Source organism: Astyanax mexicanus, chromosome 25 (assembly GCF_023375975.1).
Source record: "Astyanax mexicanus isolate ESR-SI-001 chromosome 25, AstMex3_surface, whole genome shotgun sequence".
Classification (NCBI taxonomy): Eukaryota; Metazoa; Chordata; class Actinopteri; order Characiformes; family Acestrorhamphidae; genus Astyanax; species Astyanax mexicanus.
Genome location: NC_064432.1, coordinates 1434972 through 1449048, shown reverse-complemented (window position 1 = coordinate 1449048; position 14077 = coordinate 1434972). Strand labels below are relative to the sequence as shown.

Below are 14077 nucleotides of genomic sequence, written 5' to 3'. Positions count from 1 at the left end.
CAGTGATATTCAGTGACCAGCAGGGGTTAAACATGGGCTTCATCTGGGTTGTACACTGCACTTTGGTGCACCCATGTGAGATTAAAGTGGGATGTAAAGATGTAAAGAGTCCAGATTTGGGTTCAGATAGATCGTGCTGGTTGACTAGCATGGTCTTAAGCTGATTTTTAGCAGTACTGTTTCCGGTGTTGTAGTGTGGTGTAGCCGAGGGTTCCATCCTTGGCCTCTACTGTTTATGAAATAGCATCATCAGGCCAACCTCAAACCCAGTCAGCCCATGTTCCACACATGTAAACCCCACATGAGAAAGTTGTCTGGGACGCTGCGGCTGGCTCTTCAGTAGTCTACAAAAGAGCACAGTCTGGGTTCAAGGCAGAGACTCGTTATTTTGGTGGGCGAAGGCCACAGTCTTGGGCCTTTTTTCAAAAAGCCTTTGTGACACATGCTCTTCCTTCACCCTGTGCTTTGAAGTGTGGGAAGGAACGTGTGGGCCGGATCCTGATCAAAGCAGGAACGGAATAATTTGCCCTCCAGGACTGGGAGGGATATCTGAAGCATCTTCCAAAAAAAAAAGAAAAGAAAATACAGCACAACAAGGGAAAGGTAGACCTACAGCTTACAGAACCTCAGCCTTTTAATCAATTGTAAGGTATTTAAGCTTCTGTCCTGTCTGAAAAAAAAACAGAAAATGATCTAAAGTCACTTTTCTATGATCTTTTAATAGCTTACACTCTTGTCAATCAAAGGCTCTTTTACTCATCCAGCTTTATTCCCACTAAAAGCAGTGCTAGAGCAAATCGTGAGAAGAGTGATCAATGGTACCATGAATCTGCTATTTTGAGGCTAATTACAGACAAGATCATAAGATGTGATTAATACATCATTTGGTGACCCTTTTCATCATGCTATTACTATACTGTTGACATCACTTATGTTAAGTTTCACAGAGCATGAAAAAACATCCCAACTTTTATATGCTGTTGCCAGCAGCTGACGAAAAACAGGGAACTTCAAATTTGCTTCAAAATTGACCACTGGTGACCCAGGTAATTGGACACCAATTAATAATAATACGGTAAAAATTGGTAAGGTTATTTAAAACACCCCAACTCACAGTTCCACTTCTCCACAGTGGTCTCAATGTTTGGGGGCTTTATACGCCTCTAGTCTAGCCCATGACTCATTTTAAGCATGTTGCCAATAGCATGGTTCATGTTTATCTTCTCCAGACAGTCTTATTCTTTTGGCAGTACTTTCCAACAGGGGCTGGAGAAGCTGTGATTGTATGTACATTTGCACATTTACACATCTGTGTCAGCAATGGGTGCAAGTTACTGTAAATTGGATAAATGCAACATTAATTAGAAGGGGTGTTCACAACATTTGGACATAGATACGGTTTTATATACAGTAGAGTTGAGATCATGCTTCTACATGTTGTGATTTAATTTATTTTAAAAACTGAGACATAATTAATGAATAGCCTGCAGTATGCTCACCAAAATAATTGAATCATGATGGATTACATGAACGCATTCATTTATCAAAAAGCCCATCTGGAATTGGGACTGGACAAGATGTTCATAAATTATTCACAATAAAAATTCCTGTGATTGTCTATGTATTTATTTTTTGTTTATTCATTATTAACTGATTTTTTCCCCATATTTAGCTTAACCAATAAACCCACCCACTCACTAGACCTTTCCCAATCTCCTTTCAAACTGCAGCCAATAAAACATTATTATACAGCCAAAGAGCTTGAAGGAAAGGGACAGATTCTCAGTTCTGATACATCAGGCAACAGATGCCTGTGTCTACCAACATAGCAATAGTAGTAATGAGGGGAATAAACCTAGGCCAATTGTGCTCTCTCAGACTCCAGCTGCTGATGTTAAAGCAGCATAACCCATGACAATTGGCAGTACTCTGAGCATCAGGGTCTGAGGTTCATCAACATTAGGGGTAGGCTACTGGATGACTCCATTCTCTTCGCTGTGAAGACAAGTGTTCAATGATCTATTTAAATGTCGATGTTTTACTGATTGGTTACAAGTTCAACTTACTAAGAGTTTACCAAGAATAAGGGAAAAGAAAAGATAAGTAACCATCTACCCCTTTTATGATGGTGCACCTTGGATTCTGCTGTATAGAAGTATAGTAAAAAGAGATGAGCCACCCCAAAGTACACAAGCACTGACCATGGTGCTGAATTATCGTGCATACTATTTCAGCACCATGGTCAGGGCTTGTGTACTTTGGGGTGGCTCATCTCTTTTTCTATACAGCATTGATCCAAGGTGCACCATCATAAAAGGGGTAGATGGTTATGTATATTTTCCATTCAGCACCATGGTCAGCTGTTGTGTACGTTGTGATATATTTTTCAGTCCCACAATAAAGTCCAAATAAAGAGGTCTCTCTAGGCCAACGTCAGTATCTCTCCTTTCTCTCTTGTCTCTCACCATTGGCACGTCCATGGACACTGACCAGAAGACTAACTCAACTGTTTGCCCAGTCACTGATATTTCCTAAACTTGACCCTAGCTACTGACCTCCTATGCCCACGGTCAACCCGGACTTAAACTCAGAATGAATTCTTTACTTTGTTGAGGCCCAAACAACTAAGAATCTGTACATTTTGTAAAGTTCTACTTTATATTCGTCATATAAAGCCTAAAAAGTCTTGGAGCAAAATCTTATTGGTGGCCCAGTACTTTTGAATGGAACAAATATATCATTCACATCTGCTTTCTATGCCTGAATGCTTCTACCATTGCTCTACCAGAAGAAGTCATGGATCTACCGTGACAGTAAACAAGACAATAAGAATAAAATTAAGATCAGAATCACTGAGTTTATGGCTGCTGGCACCGCAGTGCATCAAGCTTGTCCCATTCCGTCAAGGGTTTTTGCAGGTACTTTATCACAGCACTCCAAACAACAGATTTAATGTATCCGTGACTTATTCTTCACTCGTTTGGTGCATTGAGGAAGGGGCAAGAAGGTCGCACAATCGAGCTGTCGTGGAATGGAGTGACATTGAACAGCCTTTGATGAGTGAAGGCAACTTTTTGGCGACAGTATTGTAAATAAGCTTCTTGTCTTTCCTCAGCCTGCTAACGGCACCGCAGAGCTAGCCCTCTTGAGGAATCTTGACACAGCGATCGATGCAGGTTGCATGATTTATGAGTGATCCCTGTTTAATTTATTGGTTCATTTGTTAACTCCCATTTGAAGGGTATTTACATAGATGTGCGGTTGCATATGGGGAAGGCTGAGAGAAATCACCCATAGGTGCGTCGCGAAATGAAGCTGTCAGGATTGGAGAGGCTTCAAGGCCATTTGTTTTTGGACTTTGATCTTGCCATCAATACTCCTTCGCCGGTGTGTGTGTGTTTGCGGATTAGGTGTGTTGGAGAGATGCAAGAGTGATCTGACAGTGGAAAGAAGTGAGCCGCAAACTCTCCGCCACACACTCCCCTACAGTGAGCGGGCTAAAGGGCTTATATGCAGCCAGATCAAAATCCCAGCAAGGTTACCGCCTCTTCTATCACTGCTTCCTCCATCCCTTCCCTCGCTTCTTTCCCCTCACGGCCCCCCCAACCCCGCTCAATCTTTCAGAAAGCAAACACAGACCTGTGATCCTGCTCTGTTCAAGCCAAACTTTGATTCGCCCAGCATTGACTGCCTATTCTTACACACACAGCAAGAGGGCTTTGAACCCTGATCTCGTCAAGGGGAAACCATTCAAGGTTCTTCTTGGGTGGCTGCCGAAAGCCAATGAAAAGCCTTCAGATCATTGGCACAGACTGCTTGTTGTGAACTGGTAAGTGGGTAGGTGGATAGATTTAGTGGGAAGGTTGGTAGGTCTGCATTATAGATTGGTAGGTTGGAAATAGATAGACAGACAGGACTATTTGTTGGCAGTTACATCTGTAGATAGATAGGTTTGTTGGTAGGTTGGTTGGTGTCTAGATAAAAGCATTGGTTTTGTTGTAGGTAGATCTTGTAATGGAAGGAAGCAGATGGGAGGCGGACGTAAAAGTGGGTAAGACAAGATTTATTAAATAACAAATAAACAAACAAACAAAAAAAGAAATAAACGAGGAAATATGAAAACATAAACAAACAGGGAAACAAACAAGAGCTATTCTAAACAGAAAATGACTAAACAGGGCTAGGGAATATATACAAGTATAAATACGTAAATATGTACAAAACAAGGAATAAACAAGGGAATAAGCATGATAAACAAGGAACTAGAAATAAACAAGAGATAAACTGAGCGTGAGGAAAACCGTAAACAAACTATAGAAACGTGGCAAGACAAACGACAGTGGAAGGTGCATAGACCGACAGCAAACATAGACTAACAGGTACTCTTTATACTAACATGAAACAATGAACACCTGGGGAAGGGGCGGAGCTACAAATAACACACACGTGACGGAAAACTACTGGAGAAACACACTAGGAAACGGGGAAAACGCAGGGAAACATAGCGAGGACGTGACAGATCTGTAGATGTTGGATATAAGTGAATAGGTAGGTGTGTCAGCGAGAAGGTCTGCAGATTGATTGGTTGGTTGGTATGTAGATCTACATGTATGGTGTCAGTAGGTAGGTCTGCAGACAGATAGTGGGTATGTAGATCTCCAGATAAATATGTTGATGCTCAAAGGATTGTGAGTTTGAATCATGGAAGGTGGAGCTCTTTCGCTTCTTTACTCCTATTGCTTTTTTGGCTGGTGCTATGGTGTATTATTATTATGGTGTATTCAGGTACACTATATAGGTTTGCTTTTTTACATTGAGTACAATCACTCACTTAATCCCTTTCTAGCCCATCTAATGGTAAAATGGTCTACCTCTTGGCCACCATGACCAGTTTGTGGCCAGCAATGACTCATTGCTGTAGTGGTACGGTAGTGTGTGCAACTGGTACTGGGATGCTATTGCTAACCACTTTTCAGAAACACCAACATGCTAGGACATGTTTCCACCATCGCTGGTGTTAATCTATCCTCTATCCTTTTATCACAACTCCGTTTCTAACCCAAGGACCACAGCTGGTTGGATATTTCCAGTTAGCTGACTGTTCTCAATCCAGCAGTGACACTGATGTGTTGCTCTGCTGGGCCTTATACTACCAAGCTGGTACCACTGCTGTGCTGAGAATGATCCACCCTAGATAGTATTTGCTCATAGTGGCCCTATTTTGAACCCTTTCTTCTGATAGATAGGGGTAGTGGTGGGCCACAGCAACAGATGAGCCTCAGTTAGTTGCTATGACCCCATAATATGCAGCTTTATGGCTATATGTTATTAGCTTTTAGCTTTTAGAACATTCAGAAATATGCTATGCTAACCCGTAAGCTGTATCTTCACTGTTACTCTTTAGCGCACCTGCTCCCCCAATGTCAATATGCTTTGCAGTAAGTGTGTACAGCATTCACCTGGATAATTCATTTCAAACATGGCCGTGTACAGAACTCTGTTGGAGAGCACCCCCCGCTCGGCAGGAGTCCCGAAGGGTCATATTTAATTTCCAGTTCCGATTAAATTTTCTACTCCTAGCATGGTCTGTAAGTAGTGTTTGAGCTAACCTGTCTCTCTGCTCACTGCTCGGGAGTTTTTTCATTATCTGAGCTTTATTATTAAGCTAGTTGGACATTCTGGATGAATAGCCATTGATAATATACTGTAGTGGGATCTAAATGCAACATAATGATTACTGTGTTTAATTTGTTAACATTTCAATGCAAAAAACAATAAGTTTGTACAATTTACGTTTAGGTTATAAACCATGAAATCAGTAGTAGAAGTGGTAGAAGTAGTAGTAGTAGAAGTAGTAGGAGTAGTAGAAGCATCAGTAGTAGTAGAAGCAGCAGCAGTAGTAGAAGTAGTAATAACAGCAGTAATAGTAGTAGTAGCAGCAGCAGTAGTAGTAGGAGGAGTAGTAGAAGCAGCAGCAGTAGCGGCAGAAAGAGAAGGAGGAGTAGTAGTAGGAGGAGGAGGAGTAGAAGCAGCAGTAGTAGCAGCAGCAGCAGTAGTAGTAGCAGCAGCAGTAACACATAATGTAACAGTAAATAATAGTAGTAGTAGTAGCAGCAGTAGGAGGAGGAGGAGGAGGAGTAGAAGCAGCAGTAGTAGCAGCAGCAGTAGTAGTAGTAGCAGTAGGAGGAGTAGAAGCAGCAGTAGTAGCAGCAGCAGCAGCAGCAGCAGCAGTAGTAGTAGTAGTAGTAGCAGCAGCAGTAACACATAATGTAACAGTAAATAATAGTAGTAGTAGCAGCAGTAGGAGGAGGAGGAGTAGAAGCAGCAGTAGTAGTAGTAGTAGCAGCAGTAGGAGGAGGAGGAGTAGAAGCAGCAGTATTAGCAGCAGCAGTAGTAGTAGTAGTAGTAGCAGCAGTAGGAGGAGGAGTAGTAGAAGTAGCAGTAGTAGTAGTAGTAGTAGTAGTAGTAGTAGTAGCAGCAGTAGGAGGAGGAGGAGTAGAAGCAGCAGTAGTAGTAGTAGTAGTAGCAGCAGTAGGAGGAGGAGTAGTAGAAGTAGCAGTAGTAGTAGTAGTAGTAGTAGTAGTAGTAGTAGCAGCAGTAGGAGGAGGAGGAGTAGAAGCAGCAGTAGTAGTAGTAGTAGTAGCAGCAGTAGGAGGAGGAGGAGTAGAAGTAGCAGTATTAGCAGCAGCAGTAGTAGTAGTAGCAGCAGTAGGAGGAGGAGTAGTAGAAGCAGCAGTAGTAGCAGCAGCAGCAGTAGTAGTAGCAGCAGCAGTAACACATAATGTAACAGTAAATAATAGTAGTAGTAGTAGCAGCAGTAGGAGGAGGAGTAGTAGAAGCAGCAGTAGTAGCAGCAGCAGCAGTAGTAGTAGCAGCAGCAGTAACACATAATGTAACAGTAAATAATAGTAGTAGTAGTAGCAGCAGTAGGAGGAGGAGTAGTAGAAGCAGCAGTAGTAGCAGCAGCAGCAGTAGTAGTAGCAGCAGCAGTAACACATAATGTAACAGTAAATAATAATAGTAGTAGTAGCAGCAGTAGGAGGAGGAGGAGTAGAAGCAGCAGTAGTAGTAGTAGTAGTAGTAGTAGTAGTAGCAGCAGTAGGAGGAGGAGTAGTAGAAGCAGCAGTAGGAGGAGGAGTAGTAGAAGCAGCAGTAGCAGCAGCAGCAGCAGCAGCAGTAGTAGTAGTAGTAGTAGTAGTAGTAGTAGTAGTAGTAGTAGTAGTAGCAGCAGTAACACATAATGTAACAGTAAATAATAGTAGTAGTAGCAGCAGCAGCAGTAGTAGTAGTAGTTGTAGTTACATCAGAAGTAATAGTAATATCAGTAGTATTAGCAGCAGTAGTAGAATTAATAGTAATAATAATAGTAGTAATAGAAGCAGTAGTAGTAGCAGTAGCAGTAGCAGGAGTAAACTTGTAGTAATCAAATCCTCTCAGTGGCTGGATCAGTTCACGTCTGTGTTGATACTGAAATATGAAGTGAGTTATTGGCTGCTGTTGTAATTGTATTATGCTATATAGCATGTAACCCTAACAGCAGAGCGCTGCGCTGATATGACCCTTGAGACAGCAGTTCCTTAAATTATGTATCTGATTATTGATTTATGGTTAAGTGTTGTGAGTGCTGCTGCTGCTGTCTCTAGCCTTTGGTCTGGCCTGGAACAACGTCTGGCCTCGCCCTGCAGTCTTCATCCAGACTGGATTTTACATGGTCTATCCCAGTTTTGTGGTCTATCCCTGTGGTCCCAGATGCTTGTGCTTCATATTATATACTCACTGTTGCATGCATAGTAGTGCCGGCAGACGTGCAACCCACATTCGCGAGCCTCTGTACAACCTCAATTAGGCTCAACTCTGGCCTCTCTGGCAGTTCTTATGAAGCGGAAAGCCACAGGCTTGAAACTGCTGTCAGAAAGACTTATAAAAGTTGTAGTAAAATTTTAACTTTTATAATTTTCCCTAACAACAATGGAGCTCGTTTTTAAGAAAACATTCATTTTCTCACAAGCAAACCACACATTATTTATTCACCTTGCATCTAGCGGCGGTCCTCACTGCGATGCAAAATCACACATAACCTTTAGCTGGGAGAGCTGGAGAGATTGCTGCGGACAGGATATATGTATGGTAATAAATAATGCTTAGCTAATGCTTCACCAAATAGACCCTCTCTCGCTCCCCCTCTCTCTTCTGCTTCCCTAACTCAGACGACCAATTTCCCTTGGCATCGATCGGTGGTCAATTCCAGGCGCTGGGAGAGGCAACTCTTACTCCCTATGGATTTTAGTGTCAGCCAGATGACTAACTGCAAATAGTCAGTCGCCAATCATGTCCCACTTTTCAGTTTACCCTGGCCTGCCTGGGCCGCCTCAACCCACGGCCTCAATAATGTACTGCGGTGGGATGAGGGCGACTTGGCACACGTGATGGGGCGGCCTTGAAGACCGCCATGATGCCTAATGGCCTTCTTTAGCAGTGGCAACATTGCACCAAAAACACCAACACTCTTGTAAAAAACCCTCTTGGGATTTTTTTAGAGTTCTTCCAGCAGTTGTTTAAGATAACTTGGATTTTTTGGATTTTTACACCTGTTCTGAATATGGGTCCACACCCAAGACTGATTCTTGGCTAGCGGTGTATCGCCATATCATATCGTTCACAATAATATCGCCAACAGTTTTGAATATCGTGAATGATATTATACCCTGAAATATCGTGCCATATCGCCCACCCCTAATAAAAAAATATATATTGCTATATATACTGCTGCTGCCTCTACTGCTGCTGCATATTGTATGCAATAATAAAAAGTAATTTTCATTTTGCTGCAGAAGTGTATTCTTAAAATAATTTTTCTAATTCAGTGTTTTGTCATATCGCCAAGAGTATCGTTATCGCAAAAATACCATGAAATATCGTGATATTATTTTGGGGCCATATCGCCCACCCCTATTCTAGGCTTATCTGGAGAGGGACACATTGTTCTTCCTTTTATAGCTTTTCCCTTTTTTTTCTTGGACAACAACACTCAAAGAATAGCTGTAAATATATAACTGCAATGGCTATTGGAGTCATTTTACTCTACAGGAATCATGCAACCCCCACATCACCCACTATGTCATTAGCGGGAAGTTTTCGCTCATGCAAAAGATTAACCCTCCTATTATGTTCACTTGTCAAGAACAGCAGTGGTGTTCCCAGGTCAATTTGACCTGGCGCATGTTTAATTATCCAAAAAATGTCTGAAACAAATCCTAACGAGCAGTGTGAATATTTTATTAATTTAATCACTAACTCCATTGCTAATTATTAATAATATAATTAATATTTAGTGCAGTGGTGTTCTTCACCTATAACAGGTAATGGTTCAATTAGGATAATTCACCTGTTTTTCATGAAAAAAATGTCATGTTCAACCTACAAGGGTCTGCTTGTACAAGAGTCCTCTAGAAGTGATCCCCAAAACACACACATTTCAGATTGGCTCTCTATCCTGAGAACTGTCCCGAGCTCAAAAACACCTTTCATCCTTGACTATATGTACAGAGCTTCTTATCTAGATTCAGAGAAAATTCCTCTTAGAAAATTCCTGTTTGGTTGCCAGTTCTTTACAGAGAAGACATTTATGACTTATCACCACTGGCAGAGAGGAGAGCCCTCAGTAAGCTGCTGAACATCATGGACAATGTTCACCACCCTCTGCACAGCACCATCACCAGGCAGAGGAGCTCATTCAGCGGCAGACTGCTGTCCCAGTCCTGCTCCACAGACAGACTCCGAAAGTCTTTTGTTCCTCAGGCCATAAGACTGTTCAACTCCTCTCAGCACAGCAAACTAAAGACTCTGTGAAACTTTTTCATTCCGGCCACTCTGGCCACACCATGGACACACCCCCATCTATGGACACACTCTCAGACTTGCTGATGCCTAGAACACTTTTTATAGTTCTACCTATCTATCTATTTTGCACTAGTAGTTCATTCACTAGTTAATTCATCTACTGTTTACGTATCTTTTGCACTGCTTAATTTAATTTAAATTATTATATAACTGTGTATTTGCACTTTCTGTTTGGCTGACATCAGTTATCCTCACATTATGCACATCAACTGGTGTTCACTGTCTATTGTGTTCAACTGCACTACCTCCATTCTCCATCTCCATTACACACACACACACACGAAGACTGTACATTTACACTGTATATTCTATTTCTTATTTGATTGTATTTCTATGTATCTTTATATTTTATATTTTATCTTTTTTAACTTTGTGTATTGTGTAACCTGCTGCTGGATGCCAAGAATTTCCCCCCGGGGATCAATAAAGTATCTATCTATCTATCTATCTATCTATCTATCTATCTATCTATCTATCTATCTATCTATCTATCTATCTATCTATCTATCTATCTATCTATCTATCTATCTATCTATCTATCTATCTATCTATCTATCTATCTATCTATCTATCTATCTATCTATCTATCTATCTATCTATCTATCTATCTATCTATCTATCTATCTATCTATCTATCTATCTATCTATCTATCTATCTATCTATCTATCTATCTATCTATCTATCTATCTATCTATCTATCTATCTATCTATCTATCTATCTATCTATCTATCTATCTATCTATCTATCTATCTATCTATCTATCTATCTATCTATCTATCTATCTATCTATCTATCTATCTATCTATCTATCTATCTATCTATCTATCTATCTATCTATCTATCTATCTATCTATCTATCTATCTATCTATCTATCTATCTATCTATCTATCTATCTATCTATCTATCTATCTATCTATCTATCTATCTATCTATCTATCTATCTATCTATCTATCTATCTATCTATCTATCTATCTATCTATCTATCTATCTATCTATCTATCTATCTATCTATCTATCTATCTATCTATCTATCTATCTATCTATCTATCTATCTATCTATCTATCTATCTATCTATCTATCTATCTATCTATCTATCTATCTATCTATCTATCTATCTATGATTTTGTTCCCTTTATAAAAGCAGATGTTTTTCTCCACTGTTGGTGCAAATCCTTATTATAACCCTTATATTACATATACCTTTGAAACACATGGCGCCTGACCTTCTTCACTAGTGGAAACCTTTCACCAAAGCCTTTTACTGAAGTGTTTTCAATGGCACTTTAGTACAGAGCAGTATAGATTGTACATAATGATTTTTTTTTGTCACAAAAAGGGTTCTTGAAAGGTTCCTTAGTAAATGAAATGCTCTGGTAAAATAATTATTATGCTATGCATGTTTTGGTAACCAAAACAAAGGTTTTCAGAATTTTCTCGCACGTAATAATCATTTAATGGGATGGAGCTCAAACCTAGTGGTGAGTGGATCAACAAAAGACAGGAAAGAGAAGTTGTTTTCCTGTGATGTTGACCAAATTGCCTATGTTAAATTGCCTCATATATAGGTATAGGTGTGGGCAGTACTCTGCAGTGATCTGGCATCTAATCCAATGTATGCTCTGGGCCAACCATTACCCTGACCAGGACAAAGCCAATAAGATGATGGACAGATGGATGGATGGATGGGTAAGTGGATGGATGAATGGATGGATGGATGGATGGTTGGATGCATGATATTGACCTTTTAAAGACAAGTGGGTTGTTTTTCATCTAACAGTCAAATAATTAGCAGTGAATGTGATGTATTCTTCCACTCCAGGTGGGAGGTGAGTAATCCCCTTTGGAACACCAGTGGACACAATTGGACAATTCAGGATGAATGGATCACTGGTCAATGTTGAATGGTTTCAGTGATGATTTTCAAGAAGACCTCAGATCTAAGTGTAAGGGTCTAAAAAGGTGTCTTCTCTGAAGATTTGTAGTCAAGGATCTGAAGTACCATTTCATACCACTAAAGGACAATCATGGCTTTTGAAGATGGTCAGACCTCATCAAGGGGGATCTGAAGAGATGTAAAATGGTTTAACAGGAGAGAAAGAGGGAGGGGTTGCAGAGGGAATTGCTTCCAGTTGCTCTTGTAGTCTGTGCAGTGGATGGATGCCAGTGTTTCGGGGTGCACTCATGTCTATGTTACCTTCTGGCTCTCTTCTTTTAGTTAGGCTGTTATCGGTTTACATTGGAGCTAATCTGAAATAAATCTATCTCTTCACCTTTCTCTGAGTTAATGACTGAGACCTGTTTGGCTGATACAATATAAGATTTTATAATAGACTTATAATAGAGCCACTGTTACCTCAGCATCAGGTTTAAACCAGTTTTAACAAGCTTGAACCGATTATTCACTGTCACTGTGTTCATAATGTTCAGCCTCCCTTTCTCTATGTCCCTCTATATACAACAGTTCTACTAGAGTCTCCACAACATAACATGGCATTACCTCAATATTAACTTAATATTAATAACTTAGTAATAACACAGTAACAATTTCATAGTAATCAAATAAAAAATCTTTGAATAATGTAGATGGGACATTCCAGGATTTTGGTACATTTCCTGTCCCACCACTTAAATTTCAAATGTACATATCCAAAATATCTTTTCTTCTGAAAAGTACACTTCTGAAAAGTGTACTTGTTTTAAGACAAACTGTAAAATTTGGTGGAAAAATAAGCTCCTTAGATATTATTCAAAAGACCGAATATCTTTGGACCACCTCAAAAAATGGCCGTTTTCTCTTGTCCCACTCATTGGGTGACCAACTCCTTTGGCAAATTTAACAATTAAAATAATCTCTAAATAAATGACTTCCTCTTGTATATTGTTGATCTGCATCTCCTTTACTTATGAAAACAACTTCTTTGGTCTACATTGTTTTGCATGTTACAGTTTTTATGCTGTTAAGTCGTGTCCCACAACATGCGCTCAACCCTGTTACCATAAGGAATTTTACCTGCAGAGAAAGAGTTAAAAATATTTGTCTACTGGCACAAAGGAAGTGACATCACAAGGACATTTTCTGCCTACATGGCAAGACCAAGGGTAAGTGCTCTAACAATTTTCAAGTTTTTTTTTTTTTTAAATATGTTTGTCGAAGTTGTGTGTGTCTCTCAGTGAACTCAACCCTGTTACTCATACTGTAAGACTAATAATGAGTAGAGTCAAAATTTACTTTATATACTTATATAACCATGTTTGTCCTTGATCTTGTATACATAGCTAAATTTTACAGTTAGCATCTGTTCCTGGGGTAAACCACAACTTAGCCTAGATTTGCAACCCTGTTACTCGCAACCCTGTTACTGTAAGTTACCAAATATATTGCATAATCTAATTTAAAAAACTGCTTCGATACCTGAGCTTGATGAATCAAACTTTTTGATAGTCTATTACCTGTATTTAATAAATATATGACTAAAAATGATCAACTTGAAGATCACATTTTCAGAAGTGACCACCCCTGAAATGTACCAAAATCCTGGAATGTCCCATAAACAGTTTGGTTCTCCTGTTTTGACTGTTGGTTCCCCTAAGGTTTCTTCCTCCAGCTTGCTCTTCCTCTTTGTTTGATTTTTCAACCATGTTTCTATAAAGCTGATTTGTGACATAATCAGTTGTAACAATAAATCAATAAATTTGGTTTGCTGTTTGGTTTTCTGCTTGTACAGAAAATCAGGCCTCTATCTTCCCACTAAAGTCCTTGAGTTGAAGGAGGAGGAAGAGAAGGAGGAGGAGGAGGAGGAGGCCTTGCTGTTCTTCCCAGAACCCCTCCAGGGATTTGTCCGGCATGATTCTCCACATTATGGGAGCACATAAATTAATCAGCAGACAACACAGCCAAACACGCTAGCTGTCTAGACCTCGTTTGATGGCCACTGCATCTTCATCTGACAGGGCCCTATGATACGCCATTTATAATATATTATGGAATTCATAAACACTGGTTTCATAAGCAGATCTGAGAGTGCTCTTGACCTTTCCGGTACAGTGGGTTTAAGTATGCCGTTACTGGCGCTTGTGGGGGATGTTGGCCTAAGGCTAAATCTGGCCACTAGGGGGCCAAATGCCAGCGTAGATTTATAATACATTGATGAGTAGCAAATGCTATGCTACTT

At 40.1% G+C, this 14077-nt stretch overlaps 1 long non-coding RNA gene across 1 annotated transcript in view; it reads left to right on the top strand.

Moving 5' to 3' along the window:
• LOC111195161 (uncharacterized) overlaps nucleotides 1-11586 on the top strand; it is a 179322-nt gene extending 167736 nt beyond the window's left edge. Inside the window, exon 3 of the long non-coding RNA XR_007429493.1 lies at nucleotides 11471-11586. This is a non-coding gene — a long non-coding RNA (uncharacterized LOC111195161). The remainder of the gene's footprint in view (nucleotides 1-11470) is intronic.
• The last annotated feature ends 2491 nt before the right edge of the window (nucleotides 11587-14077 follow it).